Source organism: Vespa velutina, chromosome 13, assembly GCF_912470025.1.
Source record: "Vespa velutina chromosome 13, iVesVel2.1, whole genome shotgun sequence".
NCBI lineage: Eukaryota > Metazoa > Arthropoda > Insecta > Hymenoptera > Vespidae > Vespa > Vespa velutina.
The window spans coordinates 1,107,473-1,130,000 of record NC_062200.1 but is presented as its reverse complement, the minus strand read 5'-3'; the positions used below and the strand labels follow the sequence as shown (position 1 = coordinate 1,130,000).

The following is a 22,528-nucleotide window of genomic DNA, read 5'->3' as shown; positions in this document are numbered from 1 at the left end:
CGATACCGATAAAAGGGAAGATCTTTCCTTAATTGCTACCTGATCAGTGCTTTAGTGGTAACACACTGAGGTACTCGACGATAAAGTGGCACAAAACGATTTATCAATAAACTCGTAGCCGATCAAGGTCATCGGTGACGCAATCAAACGAGGGAGAAACAGCGAAGAGGGAGAAAGAGAGAGAGAGAGAGAGAGAGAGAGAGAGAGAGAGAGAAAAGTCCCTCTTCGACCCACTCGCCCCCTTCAAAATATCGAACCAATTCTTTCAACGATGCGACACGAAAGGAAGAAAGATACAAGTACTAACCTTGGAACTATAAACAATCGCAACGATAACCATCGCAACCAGCAAATTAAATAATAATAATAAATTCATGAAAAAAGTTTGTGTGAAATATTAATAGATATAAAAAAAGGAAGAAAATAATTTCAGATTGTAATTGGTATTAATTCATTTTGTAAGAGATAAATATCTATTGAGAAATAAAAAAAAAAGGATGATCGTTGATTGATAGGATTAATTTGGTTTCGGTAGGCGATATTTTTTTTTATTTTTTTTTTTATTTTTTTTTTTATTTTTTTTTTTTTTTTTTTTATTTTCCTTATCATTCGCAAAACGGAGTCCACGGAAATTGTCCTCTCCAAGGAGAGAGCAAATAAAATACTCGAAAACGATAGCTGATAAGATAATGAGTAAGGGAGCCGTTGGATAAGATTACTGTTGCCGGAATGCGCCCGTGTATCCAGCGATTGATTTTCAACGAATATTTTTGTTCCATTTTTTTCTTTTTCTGTTTTATTTTATTTTATTTTATTTCATTTATTTATTTTTTTTTCTTTTTTTTTTTTTCTTTTGTCCCTATAGAGAGATTTCCGGTTTTGCGAAAATTCAGTGCACTCTCTTATCGGCTAACTTTTATTCTCTTATTTACATATCATTATTTAATCCGATGGTCTATATAACGATCGAGTACCATGTTACAATCTATAAAAGACAAATGCTATCAATAAATATCAAGAGAAAAGATAAAAATAAAAATCCGTTATTGTTCCGCGCATTACGAGAACCGTTCAAATAATTATCACGATTTTTTTTTTCTTTCTAATATTTACAATATGTATTATCTCCGGAAAAAAAAAGAAAAAAAAAAAAAAAAAAAGAAAAAAGAAATATGGTGAAAATCGTCGGTCAAATTTGGACGATTATCGTTGCAGCATCGATCGATCATGTACCACTCAAAATACGACGGGATCGATCAGAGTTTATCGTCGCGATTATCTTTACGATTATTCTGCCAATTCGATTCGGATTATTTGAATAATATATTTTTATTTTCATCAATACCTACGCATCTATACGTGCCTATATGCGTTTCTTCCTCTTGCACTTCGGACGATTCTTTTGATAACGATTTGATTCAATACCCATTCGTGATATCACGCTAGCATGTAATCGACTGAATATTTATTACGTATGTTTTTTACACTGCGACCAAATTATGAAAACAAATGAAAAGAAAACCAATGAGAAGAAAGGAAAAAAAAAGGGGAAAGAAAAGAAAAAACAAGACACATCATACGATTTTCTCAGAATAATAAAAGGAACTATTTTTTTTTCTCTCTCTCTCTCTCTCTCTCTCTCTCTCTCTCTTTCTCTCTCTGGTATATCTAAGCACCAATTTTTGTACGTCGAAACGAAGAAAGATAAGAGGACCTTCCTGAAGATAACGAACGTTGAACTATCACTGAGACTTTGACCGAATACGAGATTACGAGATTACGACGTCGTTAATTCGCAGACTAGAAAGTAAGATAGAGATGGATGTAGAGAGAGAGATAGAAGAGGGAGGGGGAAAGGGGAAATCCTCTAATCTAAAAAAAGAATCCAACTTCTTCTAGACACGCTAGTCGTTTACGACTGGATTAATCAATCAAACTTACATTCATTAAGATTATCGTCCATTAGATAAATCTACGAAAACTTAAATGTATATAGTCAACAATGATTATTTCTGTTTCCTATTTATTCTAACAATGAAGAAAATAAAGAAAAAAAAAATCAACTATGGATACATCCGAAAAGTTTCTTATCTATTCGAAAACACACGTCCCAAAGTCGAAGACTAACCAACGATCGTCGGAGAGTTCCATCGTAACCATCAGCTCGATCACGTATCACCTTCTAATCTTATCGAAATTCGTTAATCTCGTCTTCCTTGAAAGCAACGAAAACGGTTAAGTTTTGGGCAGGTGAAGACCACGTGTCATACGAAAAGAGAGAGAGAGAGAGAGAGAAAGAGGAGATATCTATACTTAAGGTACTTTAGAAAATTTTACAATCGTTCGACTATTTTCAAAATTAAAAGAAATTCGTGGGCTACGTTAAAATTATTCTTTTCTTTTCTTTCTGATCTTCTTCTTTTTCTTTTGTTACCTTTGACTTAAAAAAATTCATCCCCTTTTCGATGCTACGATAGGAAAAATATCGTTAAAACACGTTAATCTGGACGAAAATATCTATCAAGAGAATTTGTAACACATGAAGAACTTGTTGAAATACAAGGATATAATTTGAAGTATCTCTCGATACTGGTACATTGGATTTCTCATGAGTACAATAGCACCGTCACTCGTCCGTATATTTATTTTTTTTTTTCTAGGGGATCTCGTAGAGAGAGAGAGAGGGAGAGAGGGAGAGAGAGAGAGAGAAATGAAAAAAAAAAAGGAAAAAAAAGAAATCAAATATCGAGAGAAGAGGACGTTGCATGAGTGTATGAGTGCGTAGGGTGCGAGCATCGGGACTCGCACAATCGTGGCCGTCGCTCGAGCAACGGGGCCCGATATATCGGGGACCCCCTATCGAATCCTTCTATCGTCTCGATCTTTTACTCTTCTTCTTCCTTTCCCTTGGCCGAGGAAAGCCGATATCTTCTCGAGTAATATACCGTTCATGTTGAGGACACGACACGAAGGTCGCGACGGATCATTCGAGGATCACAAAAATTGCATCGAAATGAGGAACGTAACATTAATATCAGGAAATTTAAGACAATGTGAAAGTTATATGCCGATCTACTACTGTACGGCGTTCGCTTAACGAGGAAGATCATTAATATAAACTTAAATTTCTAATCTTCATGGTATTCTATCTATGTAGGAAATTCTAGAAATATATACGATAAATAACTTTATGTTTGGTATTAGCGTGAAGAAAAAAGAAAAAAGATATTTGTTAAGTATTTTGTACTCAGCTCGATAATGCACAAGTTCAATAAAAGTGATAATAAATTGAAGTAAATAAATACTCGTCAATGCACAAGATGGAAATACGTTTTAATGAAAGTTGTTATCTGTAATGCCTATACTAATACTCGCAATCCTCGGATTAAAATTATGATTTAGGTGAATATACGTTGCTTCGTATACACTCATACCGATCAAGTTATACTCAATAAAACAAACGATGAACATTTCTAATTCATAAAATCGACCGAGTATATATTTTCAATTCTTCAAAGTTTGACTTTCAATTTTCTTTCTAGTTTCAAGGAAAACTAATAAAGTATTTGCCTGATATGGTACGACTGATACACCGCAAATTGGAAATTTTCTAAAACTGGAAATAGATCTAGATAGTTTTTCAGGTAATTCGCGAGGACACGAATTCTATAGTAAACGAAGCAACAACGCAGAGATACTTGAAATGCACCGTCGCGCTAATAAGCGAGGGTAATTCGCGGCTAATAAACGAAAACACAAACCTCTGAGCCGTTTATTATACTTGCAAATTGGCAATTATACGGAGAGAGGGAGGACGGGGACACGGCATATCGTGTTCCTTCGCCGGTTCTTTCATCGTGAAACTCGGAATAATCGGCTCGATACTAGCTTTTTCTGTTTTCGGATATTCCGAAAAAAAAAGAAAAAAAAAAAAAAAAAGAAAAAGAAAAAAGAGAAGAAAGAAATAAGAAAATGAAGGAAAAGAAAAAATACGATAAAAAAGACAAGAAGAACGAAGGAATTAACGATCGAGTTTTCGCGGTAAGGAATTTTTTCAAGTAGGTACGTAGTATGCCGCTGTTGTTTGGAATTTTGGTTGGATCTCTCGAGTTACGGCCTCGAAGCACACCTTCTAACCGTGAAATTTCTCTTTTCGACGATTCGAAAGAAAAGGAGAATCCTTCTTTGCCGGAGAAAGAGAGAGAGAGAGAGAGAGAGAGAGAGAAAGAGAGAAAGAGAGAGAGAAAGAAAAAGAGAGAGAAAGAGAGAGAAAGAGCTACCTGTTTGCCAGCCTCGAAGTCCTGTACCCGACGGAGCTAGCCACTCGAGCGTACTCGACTTTCGTTCTCCCGTCAAAGCAAATCCGTTCTTCGCTTTTACGCCTTGCCGATTGCGTCTTTCGAAGGTCTTCTACTTATCCTTTCAACAACAACCATTATACACTCTACGAACGAAATTCAATGATGTTTTGACGATATTTAGAGGGATGAAAATAAAAAATATAAAACAGAAATCAAATAAAAAATAAATAAATAAAATAAAATAAAAACCACGACGATCTAATTCAGATTTTAATACGTCTAATTGCCAACTGACACGAAGATTGAACGATAACGTCGTCAATATTATTACAATAATTATACTCTCTCTCTCTCTCTCTCTCTGCAAAAAATTTTTTTATTTATTTTATGTCAGAATTGATATATTTGATTGCTCGAAACGACACACCGCTGATATCTCTGAATTCATTCTTAATGAGAGAAAGACGTCGGCTACAAGGAGGCTCACAGCCAAGTCGCATAAATTTATCTAATTCGCTTGCTTTCAAACGATTCAAACGACCGTCGGAAGCCTACGTTCGCCGTTCTTCTGCCTTCTCCGCCCTCTTTCCTAGACATTTTCAGTCAACCTCGATTACGTCTCTTACTTAGTCTATATTTAGTTACTTTGCATCCGTCGCGAGCTAATATCTGCAAGAGGTAGAGAGAAACGGAAGACGAGAGAAAGAGACAGAAAGAGAGAGTATCGTGTTAACTCGGTAATACGATGATCCAATCAACAACAACAAATTGACAGACGAGCTGAATGACGAGAACAATAAAAAGAAAAACTAAACGTAGTGGATACTACATCTGATGGTGCTACAGTGCGATTGAAAACCTTGTTATTTCTATCATCCAACTAAAAAATCTATCGAACCTATCGCGCATATATTGCTTGCCTATATTCGAATATTATAATTCTATTACATTATATTCTAGTGGCCGATTGCTGATCGATTTACAATTCAATTTTTGAAAAGAAAAAAAAAAAAAAAAAAAAGAAGGGGAAAAAAAACAATGTGTTCATGTACCTACCCAAAAAGAAATCTCCTAAGGAAGATACGCTTCGATATACTCCAGAAATCTTTCTTTCAGATATCCAACAACGCAATGTCACACTGTCGACAAATATTTGTAAAGACGATAACGCTTAGTATATATCGCCGATGATTTGATCGTTTGTCGACTGTCGATTTTCGGCGGATCGAAAATGTAAGACAAAGACGGAGATAGATGGATATATGTACTTTTGATAATCCAATCGAAGCAACGATTCGCCGGCGCTTTCAAGATACTGATCCGGTTCTTACCTTATCACGAAGAAGCGTGGATCCCGGGGCAGAGAAAAGAACGATAATAGCAGCACGATGCCGGCGAACCGGCGAGCTTCGTGAAAAAAGCTGGCCGTTCGTACGAAGAAGTAGTGGGGGGGAGGTTACTATCTCGTTATCACTATTTTACCACCAACACTTTACACCGTACACACACACAGCACATCGTGGCGCGTTCCAAAGTATCGTTTTCCTTTTTTCCTTGGACAGTCTCTCTCTCTCTCTCTCTCTCTCTCTCTCTCTCTCTCTCTCTCTCTCTCTCTTTATGTCTGTTTTTCTTAATCTGTCTCACGATAAATAGATATATCTCTCTCACTATCTCGTTCCTTTGAATTTTTCTCTTTGCATATGTCCCTAATCTTTAATGAATAATCATTAATGACAAGAGTCGAAAGAAAATAATAATAGGATTGAGAAGGAGTATTTGACAACTGTTTACTCTCGCTGTCCTTCCACTTGTATTTATTCCTCTCGTCCTCTCTCTCTCTCTCTCTCTCTCTCTCTCTCTCTTTCTCTCTCTTTTTCTCCCTCTATCTTCTCTCTCTCTCTCTTTCTCCCACGCTGTAGTTGAGGGGGTGGGCAGGTACTCGTTTCGAAGTTTGATATATATGATTATTGTAAGAGAAACGCGCGCGCGCGCGCAAATACTCGACCCTCGATGCGTCTTATGTGGCACCCGGCGCGGAACTAAGGCGCACGAAAACACGGGCCTACGTGGCCCCCACGTTCACCCGGCTTCGGTTACGTTCGTCGTTTCTCGGCAAGCTACGGTTACGCCTACGAACATGGGTCCAACCTACCGCGGGCGTTGACTCATCTCCACTCTCTTTGCTTCTCTCTCTCTCTCTCTCTCTCTCTCTCTTTCTCTTTGTCTCTCTCTCTCTCTCTCTGTCTCTCTTTCTCTCTCTCTCTTTATCTCCCACCACTGACCCACCTCTACCTCCGCATACCCCGTCAAAGTAGTAAAGAGACAACTCCGTCGCGTCTCTTCTCTTTACCTTTACCGTGTGCTTTCCTACTTTTCCAACATCGGGAATGCTCGTTTATGCAGATTAATCGCATACTTTCGAGAGACTTTTCAAGATGCTACGAATGCATGGAATTGTTTTCTGACTTGTTATGCTTAGGTGTTACATTGGATAAAACGAAGAAAATGTCGGTGAAATATTTAGAATTGTTCAGACGTTGGCAATCAACTCGTTTATAATCTTTGACATGTGTTGTACTTATTATTCTACAACATTTATATCATAGAACACGCAGATTTTCTTAATTATTACAACATTTATATCATAGGACGCGCAAACTTTTTTGATAAAGATATATATATATATCAATGATTAATAATCGGAGAAAAATAAAATCTCTGAAGATTTCAATTAAGTAGGTAGATATCTTGGGAAACGATGTATCAAGATATCCTATATGATCTTTATAATCGGATACAATAAGAAGAATACAAAATCCGTCTCAATAAGGAGATTAATCATGAGAAGATTTCGAGATCTCTTTCTTGGTCCTCGAGAGAGGATAAAAAGTGAGAATCTAAATTGCGCGTGCGCGTATGGTTTGAAGTGACGAGTAGAGAAAAGAGATTGTCTCTCTTTTTCTCGTATTGGTGTCTCGGTAGGATCGGTGGCCGAATTTAGATCAAATCGGGGAAAGCGTGGCGCGTGCCGCGCGCGAAAGATCACGTCGAAGATACAAAAAGAAAGAGAGAGAGGGAGAGAGAGGGAGAGAGAGAGAGAATCCTCGTAATGCGTACGCCTGTTTCTTTCTTTTTCTCTCTCTTTCTCAAGCGCGAGTAAGCCGATCTCGATGCCGCTACCATCGCCACGGGCTCCTTCCTATCTAGATGAGATACGGCTCCCTTGATCGAGATATATCGTTCCCACCCTCCTAAAAAAACTCGCCCGATTTCAGCATCTCCAATAACAATAGGAAGAAGAGAGAGAGAGAGATAGGGCGAGGGGAGGGAGATTAAGAACAGAGAACGATTAATGATCGATAAAATAATTCATCAAATAAACAGATAGAAAGAGTATCTAAGTTTTTATCTAAAAGATAGAACGAAAGTAAATATAATTTAGAATTTTGTTAAAGACAAAATCAAGCGTGATAATAAAGCTCTGATTTGTTTTGTTGAGTTTAAGTCCTCTGTATTATAAAGCATGATGATTCTTAGTGAATATTTCGAGGAGAAGAGAAAGGAGAGAGGGTCTCGCGTGGCTCACACGCACGAGGAGGAAGAAGAAGAAGCTTACGACGATGGAGAGGGAGGTATAACGGAGTAGTAGGGGAAAAAGCAGAGGAGGGGTAACGGCGTCGCTCGAGAAGCTAGCAAGAGAAAGATAGATATATATATATATGTATATACAGAGAGAGAGAGAGAGAGAGAGAGAGAGAGAGAGAGATAGACACGGTAGGGGAGAGTAGGGGAGGAGATGGCTGCGTTGCCGAGTCGCCGGCTGGCTGGCTGGCTGGCTGGAGTACCGGCGGAGTACAACCGAACAATCTGTAGAAGCTTGTCCAGGACGAGAGAAGTCCGTAGATCAGCCAATCAGATAGGCATACCCCCTCTCGTCCATTGTCACAAAATGGCGGCCCTAAATCAGCTTGACTCCGCCTATCGCTCTCCCCACCTCCAGCGCCTCTAGCGGCACCTCCTGAAAAACTCCGCCTATCGATTCATTTTTACAACTCTTCTTCCCCTCTCTTTCTTTCTTTCTCTCTCCCCCCTCCCGGTCTCATCACTATCTCTCTATCTCTCTCCCTCTTTCGTTTCCACCTCCGCGAAAGAGGAGCCATACGGAACGCTACCGTGTCCAACAATCTCGACGCAACATTTTCTAGCATCTCTACGCTAGAACGCAATCCATTGACATCTTCTATGTATATATGGGATTGTGTATACATATGTACCTATCTATAATACCTACGGACGTACGAGAGGAATAATAATAACGCGATCGATCGAGTTCGAGCGATGTTGATTGACCGTACCGAAAACGAGCTGCGAAAACGATGGGATTTATGGTGCGGCGAATTGCACAATTTTTCTTCCTCCGTTATACGTATAGATAAAGGGCGATGATTTTTATGAGTATCGGTATTACCTAGCTACTATTTCTGTGTTATAATACATATCTACATGTTACGTAGACCTAACGTTTTATCCCCTACGAGGTCTTTTCTTTTATAAATATTACTACTAGTTACGCATAGGTATTATACCTATAGTATTTCAAAATTCTATATGAAATAATTGTTGTTGTCTGATTCTATATGAAATAATTATCGAAGAAAAAAACAAACGAAACGAAAAATGAAAAATCAATGTTTTTTTTTCGTATATCGATTGACTGGTCCGATGTCCGGTCAGATATTTGCTCTGATCCGATATTCCATCGGCGTAACGACGAAGAAGAGGAAGAGCTCGAGTCAAGAGAATAACCATAATTTACGTGGCTACGCGAGCTTCCGAAGTTCGGCGGATATCGCGACGCGTCGACGTCGGTATCGATTTATTATTTTCTGCCTCGAGAGCGGAGAGTTCGAGCGCGTTCATAGGGAGAGAGAGAGAGAGAGAAAGAGAGAGAGAGAGAGAGAGAAAGAGAGAGAGAGAGAGAGAGAGAGAGAGAGAGAGACACGCACACACACACACACACATAGGTACCTATGTACTATCTGTCTATATGCAGACTTACACACTAAAACCTGATACCACGATAATTATACACGCTTTACATCTTCACTTGGAAAATCGCTATTGTCTCCGTACTGTGATAAATCGTCTTTCGAGTTGCTTCTACCTATCATTAATAATGTATGAAAAAAAAAAAAAAAAACAAAAAAAAACAAAAAAAAAAAAAAAATATATATACATACATATACGTATATATTTATGAATGAAAACAGAAATCTATTGATAAATAAATTCTCATTGTAACGCGTTTGTTCAAATCTCGAGATAGGCAAGAGAGAAAAAAAAATTAGAAAAAGAAGAAAAAACGTAAAAAAAAAGAGACAAGAGAAAAAGAAAAAAGAAAAAAAAAAAAAATAAGAAAAGAAGAAAATAAAAAGACGGAGATGAAAAGAGAATACGCGCGGTTTATGCTTCCGCTTCGACGCGAGAAAACTCGGCAATTTCTTCTTCCTTGACCGGCGTGGCGCGCGCTCGACCGATAAGGAAACCTCGGATAAAGGTACGACGTTTGAAAAAGTAACTGGCAGCCCTGTGTGCGTCCGTGTGAACACCGAAACGGCAGCCCCGAGCTTCGGCGAAAATAGAGATGGTGGAGGAAGTAAAGGGGTGGTGTTGGTGGTAGTGGTCGAAGCCACGGGGGTTGAACAGAGAAAACGATAAAGAAGAGGATAGAGAGAGAGGGAGAGAGAGAGAGAGAGACAGAGAAAGAGAATCTTGCTTCTTCTCTCGGGGGCCTCCTTACCGATAACGCCTTTCCTTCTTTTCTTTTCTTTTCTTTTCTTTTCTTTTCCTTTCTTTTCCTTTCTTTTCCTTTCTTTTCTTTTCCTTCCCATCTCCCAAAAGTCAAATTCGCCAACGATAATAACTTTTCCTTCGACATTATACTTTCGTAAGGTTATACCTAATACCTAATTACTTACATTGATCAAAATTTAACGAATGGAGATTATCGAGTAAAATTTCAGTTAAATGCGATACCCCCGTGAAGTTAGAGAAAAAGTATTTATCAATAAAATATCTTAACAGATCTTAAGGAATTACGATATAAAATAAGAAAAGTGAAGCATTATATTCAAGTAAAATGAATCTATTAGCATATCTATTATTCTAATAAAAATTCTTATGGAAGACGTGACTATATGTATTATTCATTATTTATCCAGCTATTAATACTAAATTGACAAAAATATGAAAGGGCTAATGATAGTCGTTAAAAAGGAACCATAGTCAAATTTATATTTCAGTAGTTTCTCAGGTAAAGGTGATTAGGTAAAACTCATTATCCTTGATATTTAATGAGAGGCCCTTCGCAAATGCCTGTAGGTGTATTCCTCAAAAGGGAAAATCTTCTTTCATGAAAACGAAATTATCTAGATGAGATAAGGGGAAAGCATTGTTTTCTCTTTGAAAAGTTTTCTAAAAATAATTGTTCGAGATCGATTGAAAAAGCTTTCTTTCTTGTTTTTATTTTGTTATTCATATATATATATATATTTTTTTTTCTTAACTTTTCTTTTTCTTGCAAAAGTGAAACGAAAAATTGCAAAATCCTCCCATATGTCTTTCTCTATTTCTTTCTTTCTCGCGAGTTTTACGAGTTTAACTTGTTCGGTTTGTACCTAAAAGTCCAAGAAGTATCTACCTATCCTCTTAGAAAGTAAACGTCGTAAATTAACGGGCGAGCGCCAAGGCGGAGAAAAGTTCTTTCTTTTTTTTTTTTTCTCTCTTTCTTTTTTTTTTTTTTTTTTTTCTCTTCCCCATTGCCCCTCTCTCATTTTCTTTTTCTTCCTTATCCTTCGGAGATTGAAAGAGAGATAGCTATTGTTTGTTTATACCAAAAATTTCCTGAAACCACGAATGTATTCTCCCTTGAAGTTTAAAATTTATCTTAGCAATAGGTATAACTTTACTTCGTTGTAAACTTGTTCATAAGAAGATCTGTTTCGTTTTTTCTAACTTTGGTCTTTAAAAAGTAATTAGGTAGATAGGTAAGTATAGGTAATAGATATATCTGGAAATAGCTATAGAAGTTACAACACCTTTATTTTTTCCTTTCGTCATCCGGTCAGTATTAATGAAGATTTGCGAGCACCTTAAGTGACAGTGGCGTTTGTACAAAAGCTTAGATAAAGTAAATCAGATAACCATAATGGTGGGTCATAAATATTATAAGAGATCATATACTTAAATCAGGTAAATTTTTACTCAAACGCATTAACGTATTTTTACTCAAACATATTAGGATGAATTGTTTCAAAAGGCTTTTATTGTTTATCATGACATTTGAAATGTTCGTATGATTTATTTGTTTAATTTATTATTTAGACAATGATAAACCACTCAACTGTTTTTCACATATAGTTAATTAGAAATAGAAGCGAAGCGAAATTTCATTGAGACTGGGTATAAAAGTGAAGAAAATCAAAGTGGATCGTTGCTCTCTCTCTCTTTATCTTCCTTTACGTTCTTACGACGAGTGAATGCCGCGAGCGAGAAAACTTTGCCGGCCCTTCCTTCTTCTTACAGAACTTCCAAGAGTAGATTTACCGTCTGCTAATAAATCGCTGGACGATTAGAATTAATGCCGGATTAATTCCAACGGCCTGATAAATTCTCCGAGGAAGACCCTCTCCGAATGAGAGAAAGACTCCGTTGAAAATAAGTTTAAGGAGAGAATCGGTCTCTCTCTCTCTCTCTCTCTCTCTCTTTCTCTCTCTTGGAATAAAACTTACCAGTGCTTGAGATTAATCGTCTTGGAGAAAGTTAAATTTCGTTTAAAAAGAAAATATATATTCACGAGAAAATCCGTTTAATATTATCAAAGAGAAAAAAAATATAGGTAGGAGATATTCACAATAGGTAAGAGGTCCCTCTTGAAAAAGTGTGAGGAAATTCAAAACAATCGTATTTCTTTTTTTTTCTATTTTTCTTTTTTTTTTTTTTCTTTTTGGTGATTTGAAAGCTTTGTATCGATCGATAAAAAGAAAGAGGAGCAAAGAATACAGTCCTCTCTTTGTAAAAGGGTCCAGTAAGAAATCTCGTTTTTCGAGTACCTCTCTTTCTCTCTGTCTATCTAACTCGACAGAATTCGACGATCTCCTCTCACTATCCGCAAACTTTTCACAATGCATTCTCATCTCTTGCACTTATCCCGAGTCTGTCACAAGAATGAGAGAAGAAGAAACGAACGAATGAACGAACGAACGAACGAACGAACGAACGAACGAACGAACGAACGAACGAACGAAGGCAGGAAAGAAGGAACCAAGCAAGTTCTTTAAAACTCTTCGCAGCCCGAAAAGGCCAAAACGTAAACTTCCACTCGCTCGCGTAGCACCTACAATATGTTTTCTCTCTTTCTCTCTCTCTCTCTCTCTCTCTCTCTCTCTCATTCTCTCTCATTCTCTCTTTCTCTTGGCTCCACCGGAGCATACACAACCTCCATCGCGCCTCTACGCTCCTCTTTCTCTCTTGGAGGAGACACAAAGCCAGGCAAACGTTATCTTGATGAACCCTAAGTACTACAAGACCTATTTGGAGGAGAGATAGGTCCTGTGTGCGAGGAGTAGGGGTAAAACGAGGAGACGTGGCTCGAGGATAGGAGAAAGAAAGAAAGAGAGAAAGAGAGAGAGAGAGAGAGAGAGAGAGAGGGGGAGAGAGGAGAAAGAAATAGAAGGAAAGAAAGAAAGAGAAAGAGAGGACCGAATTCTCTCTCCTCAGTCCACCTTGGAAAAGAGATCTTTCACAGTTGTCGATGCCACCGTGATAAGGAACGGCATTCTCCTGGTTGCTACTCTTTTACTAGTACCAACCGTTCCTTCTCTTCTTCGCTTTTGCACTTTCCTAACTCTCTTCTTCTTCTTCTTCTTCTTCTTCTTCTTCTTCGTCTTCTATCTCGTTCTCTTTGATTCGGAACTTTTGGTGACAAACCAGCTCGCAGAGTAGTCCTCGAAGATCGAACGAAGTCCTGAAGAACGAACGAAGAATGAGTTGTTGGAAGACTCTCAGATAAAATCGAATCTGTGTACACGTTTCTGTGCATTCTGTGCACACGACATGTAACATGTTTTTGATACTTCGATTTAAGATATACAAAATGATAAAGAGAGTTGACGATAACTTGATTTATCATAAGGAATGACATTTGTTATTTTATGAATCTTCCAATGTAATAAATAATAAAACAAAATTTTATATGCCCAGTCTGTATATCTCTATGTGTGTATATAAGTATGCGTGTGTGTTTTTCAGAAAGCCACACTTCTATATATAGATATGTATGCGTATGGATGTACGAGAGATCGACTTCAACGACGTGTTTGCCGTTCCTGAGTTTGCGATTGATTCGCAAATGTTGACCAAAGGGATTAATGGGATCCACAGAATCGATCCTGAGAGAGAACAGGTCAACCAAGCAACGTGTTCTTCGAAAACCATAGCCACTACCATAATAGAGAATGTCAAGCAATAGTTAAAAGAGAATAAACAATGTAGTTTTAATGAATTACATTTGAAATCAATGCGAATGTTTACATTGCAAATCACTACGATTTACTACCATACGATTATTAGTTTGAAAATTCTTCAAGTTGGCCCAAGCCGTAATTCATCCGAAGAAACCAAGTTCAGGTTTTTTCATTGAGATCGGAAAAAGTTTCAGGAAATTTTTTTAAAGCGTCTCGAAGGCATGCAGACGCCGCGCGTTAAACACAGTTCCGATTTGTCGTGCTGATATTTTTGAATTCTGGCTAACGCCAGGCAATTGCGTTTCACCCTCCTTTGATTTTTTTCGAAGACCGCCGACGCCGTCACGGATTCACGTTTTTCTAACAATGACAGCTTCTAAAATCTTGCAGGTTTGACTTTCGGTCTTGAAAAGAAAAGAAAAGGAAAATAAAAAGATAGATTAAAAAAACTAGCAAATGTTGAATTCTTTAATCAATAGTCTCTCTCCCTCCCCCCCCTCTCTCTCTCTCTCTCTCTCTCTACTATTTAATTGTAGATTAAAAATAATTATACCCACTGAACAAACTATAATTTCTCATCGTAATAAATCTCGAAAGTGTATCGAACGAGCTATACATTTCTCGATTATTGGTATAAAAAAGAAAAGCAGAAAAAAAAGAAAGGAAAAAAGAAGAGAAGCAAGAGGATGAGAAAAGAAGCGACGAGAGAACGAGTCGACCACGCCTTTGAAAAAGAAAAGATAAGGAAGACTCGCGCGCGGCTAACAGGCGCATCGATAAACTTCAATTTCGAACAAACGAGGAAAAAGCAGGCCCGGATATATCTTCGACACGCCCCAACACGGTGTAAAACCACGGACTCTTATCGTGACGAGGACCAGCACGAGAAAGATAAGTGACCGTTTAGGCGATCTCTTTCAGATACGAGGAGGATGCTCGTTCGTTCGCCGGCGAGCAAGATAATCGTATTCGTTCTACGAGAAGCTACGTACCTACACGGTCTATCTTTTTCTATTCTTCAACTTTGCTGCTGGCTTAGTCTCTCTGTTATTCGCAAACTCGTACAGTCTAACCTTTGCGTCCACTTTAAGCCGACATTTTCAAAATTACTATGATCTTCAAAGATGCTAGATCAGAAATCTATGCGAGATTTAAATCGATACGTTCAGTATTTGCAAAAGTTCTAACTCATTTTCTTCGATCGGACATAGGTAATTTTTATTATATCTACGTTGTTGAGAAATGTTCATCCAAAACAATATGTTCTTACAGGGTACAACGAGTAAAGGATCTTAGAAAACTGTCCTCGGAGATTTTCCAAGATTGCGGAGTAGAGACAAAGCACCGTTACTTCGTTCAGGTAAGTAGACCCAAAATGGGCGACTCATAATTTACTCACCCCTTATTTTTTTCTTTTTTTTTTTCTCTGTCCATTTCTGAACTTCCTAATATATTGCAACCACGAACCACAAAAATGCGTGGTGATTAATCGAAAGTCACCGGCCTCTTCGTTCACGCGTGATTCGAATCTTAAAACTTTTGGGAAATTAAAAAAAGGAAAAACAAAACAAAACAAGTCTTAATGAAAAGATCAGGTTGTGTTTCTTAATGAAAAGATCAGGATGGGACTTTCGTGCAGAGCAAATTTCTTTTTCCACGGAAGAAATTAGGGTAACTCGGTCGTTCTAGTTTCTCTAGCCCTGCCTATAAGAAGTTCGTACTGGAGTTTAGTGGGCCGAGTTTTCGAACTGTAGGTAGACATACTAACCTTTTAGGAAATTTCGAACTCAAAAGGACATCCGTAGGTATCATAAAGCCGGCGCCAGTCTCACAAATCCATACTACCTTTACCTTTTCTTTTTCGCCTCGTTGCCTCTTTCAAAATTTTAGAAACATTCTAAGGCTATTTTCGTTTCCCGATAAAACTTTTTTTTTTTTTTATTCTTTAGTTTAGATACTAGTTCGTTTATCATGTAAAAGTTAAATATCTAAGTTACGATCAAGAAAGTTCTGCCATGAAAATCTACCATGAAAATTCAAAGTACCTCCGGTATAAGAAGAATCTTCTAAACGCTCCAATTACGCCAGCTGAATCTCTTAACCCAAGGGATTTCTTAACCTAATCCCAACACGAACAATGAGAGCCACCTGTCTTACTGATCACCGTTTTTTCTTCTCATAGTGATCCGTCTTAGAAGTTCCACGATTTCGCATGCGAGATCAGCCGATTAGGTCCAGAAAATATTCGCCGAAGTATACCGTCAGGATAAGTAGAGCTTAAGGATGAAAATCCAGGTAGTAATAGGTATATTAGAGCAAGTTAGGACAAGAGAAAGAGAGAGAGAGAGAGAGAGAGAGAGAGAGAGAAAGAAAGACAAATCCGTTGTTCTTAGCTCTTTCTTAGCAATCCGCGCTCTAAAATGTCGCAATGTCTTTAAGCTATTGTGTCTCCGCCGTCTTCACAAGAGACGAAAAGAAGAAATGTCAATGGTTGCACCCTGCCTGCGCTTCGTCCCATTTTCCTGACCCAGGATTTTCAAGAGGACACCCCCGCAGGACCAACGCTAGACGTTGCCTCTATCTCTTTTGCGCACGAATATACCACGGTTTTATGGTTGCCCCCCTGCCTGATTTATGGACGGTGCGAACACCGTAAAATGTAAAAAGCATCTCGCCCGCGTAAGATCCTCTCTCTTCTGTTTCTTCTTCCAAGTTTCTATCTTTTTCTAGGGGCATCCTACACCTTCCAGTCAACTATTTCGTCTTTTACTGACTTATAAAAATAAAAAACACAAAATATATATTTTATTTTTATAGGATTTATCGCAAAAACTGACTCGTTAATTTAAATTTAGATAATCTATCTCAATTTGATGATACCTATCTATTTTAGAGTATAAAAAAAAGGGGGGGAAAAAAAACGTCAATATGCGCTTTCAAGTCGCAATTTTGGGGTTGTATCATCATAATTGATTTGCCAAGGTATCGATTTCAGTTGTAGTAAACGACTGTCCGTCCGACGATGCGGGATATCATTGTGACTCGAGATACCCCGCATTCTTTCTAGGGATTATGGTGTATTGTCCGCCTTTATGGCACGGGACAAGAGACGACCAAATAGAACTCTCCTAGTTTCTTGCTACTTCTAGACACGACTCTCACCCCCTAGGTAGCCATACAAAATTTCTTCTCCCATTTTTTTCTTCCTTTTTCTTTTTCTTTTTTTTCATTTCTTTTTTTTTTTTTTTAACCTTTTCTACGTATCTTTCTCGTGGTCTTAAAAAAAAAAAAGGAAAAAAAGGGAAAAAGAAAGAAGGAAGAAAATTACAAATGTGGAGATGCTATACCATTCTTTCCGATCGTTTACCTCTTTCAATAAAACGCTTCGCAAGACATCATCGATGGAGCACAAACGATTATAGCTAAGTCATTAGTCAAATTAAGATGTCGAATTTAAATGTATAATAAAAGTCAAAAGGAATAGAAAGAAAAAGAAAGAAAGAAAATGAAAGAAAGAAAAGAAAGAAGTAAGAAAGAGATAAAGAAAGAGAATGAGTGACATGATGCTACCGAAGTTACTAAAGAACAATCATAATCGAGTTTAATTACTATGTAATTACCTGCACGAAAGAAGAATGAAAAATTCCTATCTAATAACAGCCCATCGATGGTTCTTCTCTTTCGGTGGCTATCTCATCTGAAAATTATTCTTCTCCATCACAGAGAGAGAGATAGATAGATAGATAGAGATAGAGAGAGAGAGGGAGAGAGGGAGAGAGGGAGAGAGGGAGAGAGAAGAACACACAGACACAGACACGTTGTGTGTTTCGGTGGATCCGTAGTTATCTGGTAGCGCATTCCACCTTAACGACTCTGGATACTTCAACGCCGGAAGTCTACCCTAATTTCTATCATTACGGCACAATATTTTCTTCGATCGAGACGCACCGATCGACGTCTACCTTGCCACCTAATTGCACGTTTACACATGGACCTGCCAAAACGGTGATTCGTTTCGCACGATCTCGACGTAACCATTCATCAAATGACGAAAGAAAGAGAGAGAAGGAGAGAGAAGGAGAGAGATAGATAGAGAGAGAGAGAGAGAGAGAGAGAGAGAGAGAGAGAGAGAGAGAGAGAGAGAGAGAGAGAGAGAGAGAGAGAGAGAGAGAGATTGTACGCTGGCCCTTAAGAGAGGGAACTTAGTTACAGATGTGATTATTCCTTTCGGGATTGGTCGTTGCATCTTTATATTGCATCTCGAAATTGATGTATATGTAATTATCGAGGCCCGATTCATTTTTCATATAAGTTGTTTTTAATTAAATCCAATGTAAGTAGAGTCATATTATATGTAGTATATACTCAATATGATATAATTTCAAGTTCTGAAGTAGAGTTGAAGTCTTATTTGAGAAATTTTCAAAGATGAGAGAGAGAGAGAGAGAGAGAAAGAGAGAAGTTACGAACGCTCGTGCCTTGTAACGAGCAATGGGCGGTGCCTCCCTTACCTTTCTTTTTCATGGTTCACGAGATGAAAAGTCGATGGACGTAGACAAGTAACAACAAGGTAAACGATTAGAGAAAAAGGGTAGGTAGGTCGAAGAAAATTCGTCAGCTACGATGTATAATTCTCAAGGATCCTGGATCAGTGTGAGTAGTAGTCTACTTGTGTAATGAACGACAGAAGAAAAACGGTACACTTGGCTTCGATCGTTCGAGGAGTGGCTTGTAGTTAAGCGCTTTAGCGCCCTCGAACTCTATAGATGTCGATAGGGCAGATCGTAGGCCCTTCTCTGAAGGTGTACCACCACTCGAGAGAACGAGGGTAAAAAAAAAAAGAAAAAAAAAGGTGACTCGAGTTTCGCGGGACACATCGAGTAGAGCCTTTTTAGCGCGCACCTTTCAAACCTTTCTCATTGTCGAGTCACGAAAGACGATGATGCTGAACCGGAAGTCTCTTTCTTAACTCGATGCAACGTGGCCATTCGTCTTCCATCTCACAATATGATCGATCTCGATGGCACGAGTTTGTTTCTTTTAAACTCCATAATGATTCTAACGCGAAAAGTGTTTATAAACGAGAATAAAATGATAATGCACATTGCATAACGACGATTTGACGATTTTGAATTTCCGTATAGCGAGAGAATCGACCGATCGATCGATTGATCGACGTATTTATGCGTTCATTATGCAACGAGCGATTGGATAAGACTTTTGTACGGGAGCGTGGCTAATTGAAACGCCACTCTGAAACAGATAAGCTTGCTCTCTCGCCGACGGAGAGTTACGAGACAATATTATGAGCCCGTCGTACGTCAACCTGAAATTAATTTCGACGAGTATCGCTTCGTGTTTCACAGATAATCGAGAAGCGAGAGTAGATACCATCGTTGGCAAACACGAGAATGTGTTAGATTAAAGACAGAAAAAACAAAGAGAAAAAAAGGGAGCCGCGACACGTCGTATCTACATGCGGAAATAAGATAAAAATAAATTCCTATAGAATATAATAATAAATCGTTTCATTTTTAATTACTTCCACGTACTTTTTCTAACGCCTAATACCTGAAAATTCTATTAAATTATATATATATATATCTTTTTTTTACAACTACCGAGTCCGTTCAGAAATTTCCATACGGTAGTCTGTGTAACTACGTACATAGGAAAGCCATTAACGTGTCCGGCGTTAATCCAACGTACGGGGTATGTAGCATTTCCAACGTTGGTGTGTCGCTCGTTAGGCTGATTTGTCGCTTTATTAGATCTTAGTTTGTGCCTGCGCGAGCCGGCACTGCTTCGGAGGATCGCCAACATTAGCGCATTACATGCCAAGCGGCTCTGGGCAGATTTGCAATTTGCGTAAATTAGACGATTGCGAGCCGTCCGATCGTCGGCAACCCCTCTCAAATCGTCCTTTCTCTCTCTCTCTCCCTCACTTGCTCAACTCTCTAGGTTCGTATCTCTAATGGCACGTGTAATTGGCGCGATAATTTCCGGCGCGCACTTTGACTTGCGCCGTTTATCGATACGCAGCATGCTAATTAAAGAGACTCCAATGCTTACTTGCTGGAAAGAGAAAGTGGGAAAGATTGAGAATAGGTATGGTAGGTATACCTAGTGTAATCTTAGTCAATCTCTATTTAAATGATGAATAGTGATATCAAAAAAAGAAAAAAAATTGAGTAATACAACTTCATTTCTTTTGTAAAATAATAGATAGAACTATTTTTATTTTTAAAATAGAAACAAAAATTGCAAGAACTTGCGGAAAAATTGAATAATTCTCTAGAATCGAATCGCATCTTGGATGCATTTACAAGAGAGATACGAAGCATATATGGGCAATTACAGGAGCGCTTATGATCAAACTCTCATGTTTTGCCAGCTAGGAGGAACATTAAGGATCGATTTCACCCTTACCGAGGGTGAGGAAGACTACCCGCTGAGTCCAATTGGGCAAATCAAACGTCCATCTGTTCGCACAAGTGCATCCGTGCTATCGAGGGTCACGAGACTCGCCAAAAGTTAGACAACGATAAAGAGAACAATCGCGCAACGAAGGACGGGTGTTGACATTAGAATTATTTTATTAGCTCCCAAGAGAGATACCATAAATTTCTACAGTGATCTAGCACCATCTGCCGAAGCTTTTACTTCATAAAGACAATTTACAAACGGTCTTTATAAGAAATTAATAATATTCGTTATATAATAAAGATAAAAGAAAAGCAAAATTGTCGAGTTGAAAGAAAACAAAGTATGAAAAGATAAGAAGATAAAACATCTCTCTTAAGAGAGAGAGAGAGAGAGAGAGAGAGAGAGTTGCTAACTCATAGTTACTCAAGAGATAGTAAAAGAGACGGAGGAAGAGGTAACCGGAAAGCAGAAAAGAGGAATAAATCAGCAAAAGCACGCGAAGCTTCCACGGAATACAAAACAGAAGAAAGATCGTTCTCGTGGTGGCTCGTGCGTTGCTGGAGGATCTCTCCAAGCGACCGACTATTTTCCAATAATTTAGCCGCGTAGCTGCTAGGAAGAGGAGCAGGAGAAGGAGGAAGAGGTGGTTGGTTCCGTCGACGTTCCAGGGGTTTGGGATCTCGACTCTCTCAGCTAGTGGTTTTCTGGGGGTGCCGGTTGGTGCAGTGAGCGCGAGGGGGCGCGCGCGCGCGCGCACGCGACTGACACTATCGCGACCATAAATACTAGGGAGCAGCCTCTGACGTCACCCACCGTGGGCCCGATATTATACTTTATCTCCAAACTAATTCCCCGCGACCAGATTTATTGCAAGAAAGGGGTGAAAAAAATATACCTACCCTCGGCATCCCCACTTTCATCCTTCTCCCTTTTCCTCTGCTTCTAGCTGCTGCTACGAAGCCGACACCTTCCTATTACATTCCACCTGACTTATCTCACTAATGCGAGCTGGATACCAACCTCCGTTTCTTTTCTCTCTTCGCTCTTCTTATTGGTGATCTTTTCAAGCGTTATCGTTGGGCAAGTAATCCTCGCGTTACGTTCGGGACGATGGAGCGTCCTTCGAAACGATCTCCGTTAAGATATAGGAAAATGATTTCCTTTTTCATTCGATTATATGATCTATGTACAAATATGATATCCTCTTTGATATTGAAATCCAACTCTTCGTAATAAAATTACATCTGGACGATGCGGCTTTACATAACGTAGAAATAAAAAAGTTCGTTTACTCGGAGTACCATCCATCATTCGTCAATACACATTCGCATCCAAAAAAATAAAAAAGAAAAAAAAAAAGAAATGATCTTTCACCTGAGCCAGATCGATCGATAATTAAAATTAATTTCTGACGAACGAGAACTCGTAGTCGTCCTCATTTCGGACACCTGCTTCGGACAACATCTTCGAAAGGAGGAGTTTAGTCTACACGAGAATATCAATCGATTGAACCACCGATCTGTATCAATGAAACATTGATACACTCTATGGTTTTGGCACGAGCATCTTTTACGACGAATTTGAGTCGACCTTGCGAGAATATTGTTTCGAACGACGTCGGTTCATCATTTCGAACGGCAGATTGTTTTTCAAATTTTCTTCGATGTGCTACTGATCACGTTGTTGATTTATCTTCTCCTTTTCTTTTTTTTTTTTTTTTCAAGACTTATCCTCGTCGCCAAGAGTTGAAAAAAAAATTATTATACGTATATTTAATATGCTGCTAAAAAATATTCCTGTAACTAATCTTGCCTTGCAACTATCATAAGTCTAAAGATTCGAGAAAAAATTAATGATTTAAACCAAGGATGTGATACTTGAAGCACATAATTCAACACATATTACTAACATACTATAACGTAAAACTTTACTATCTCGTACAATCATAGCAAATAAATCTTCATTAATTAATTCTAACGCATTACTACTTAATTCTACCGATTAACTTGCAAACTTTTGCCTTTCCGGTCGTGGATATCCAAGTACATCTTTGCTTCACATCTGCATAAAAAGAGATGGAGGAAAGAGAGAGAGAAAGAGAGAGAGAGAGAGAGAGAGAGAGAAATAAAATATAAAGGCAGAATAAATAAGCTTTCCTCTAATGGAACCACGCTTCCCCACGTGTTGGGAATAAAATTTTATCGACGAAATGCGAACTTGCTATGCAAAGAAAATCTAAAAAAAAAGAAGAAGAAACAAAAAAAATAAAATAAGAAG

At 38.3% G+C, this 22,528-nt stretch overlaps 1 long non-coding RNA gene across 3 annotated transcripts in view; it reads left to right on the top strand.

Moving 5' to 3' along the window:
* Positions 1-22,528, top strand: part of LOC124953697 — a 241,591-nt gene that overhangs the window by 163,928 nt on the left and 55,135 nt on the right. For all 3 annotated transcript variants that reach the window (XR_007102304.1, XR_007102305.1, XR_007102303.1), the window contains exon 3: positions 15,098-15,185. This is a non-coding gene — a long non-coding RNA (uncharacterized LOC124953697). The remainder of the gene's footprint in view (positions 1-15,097; positions 15,186-22,528) is intronic.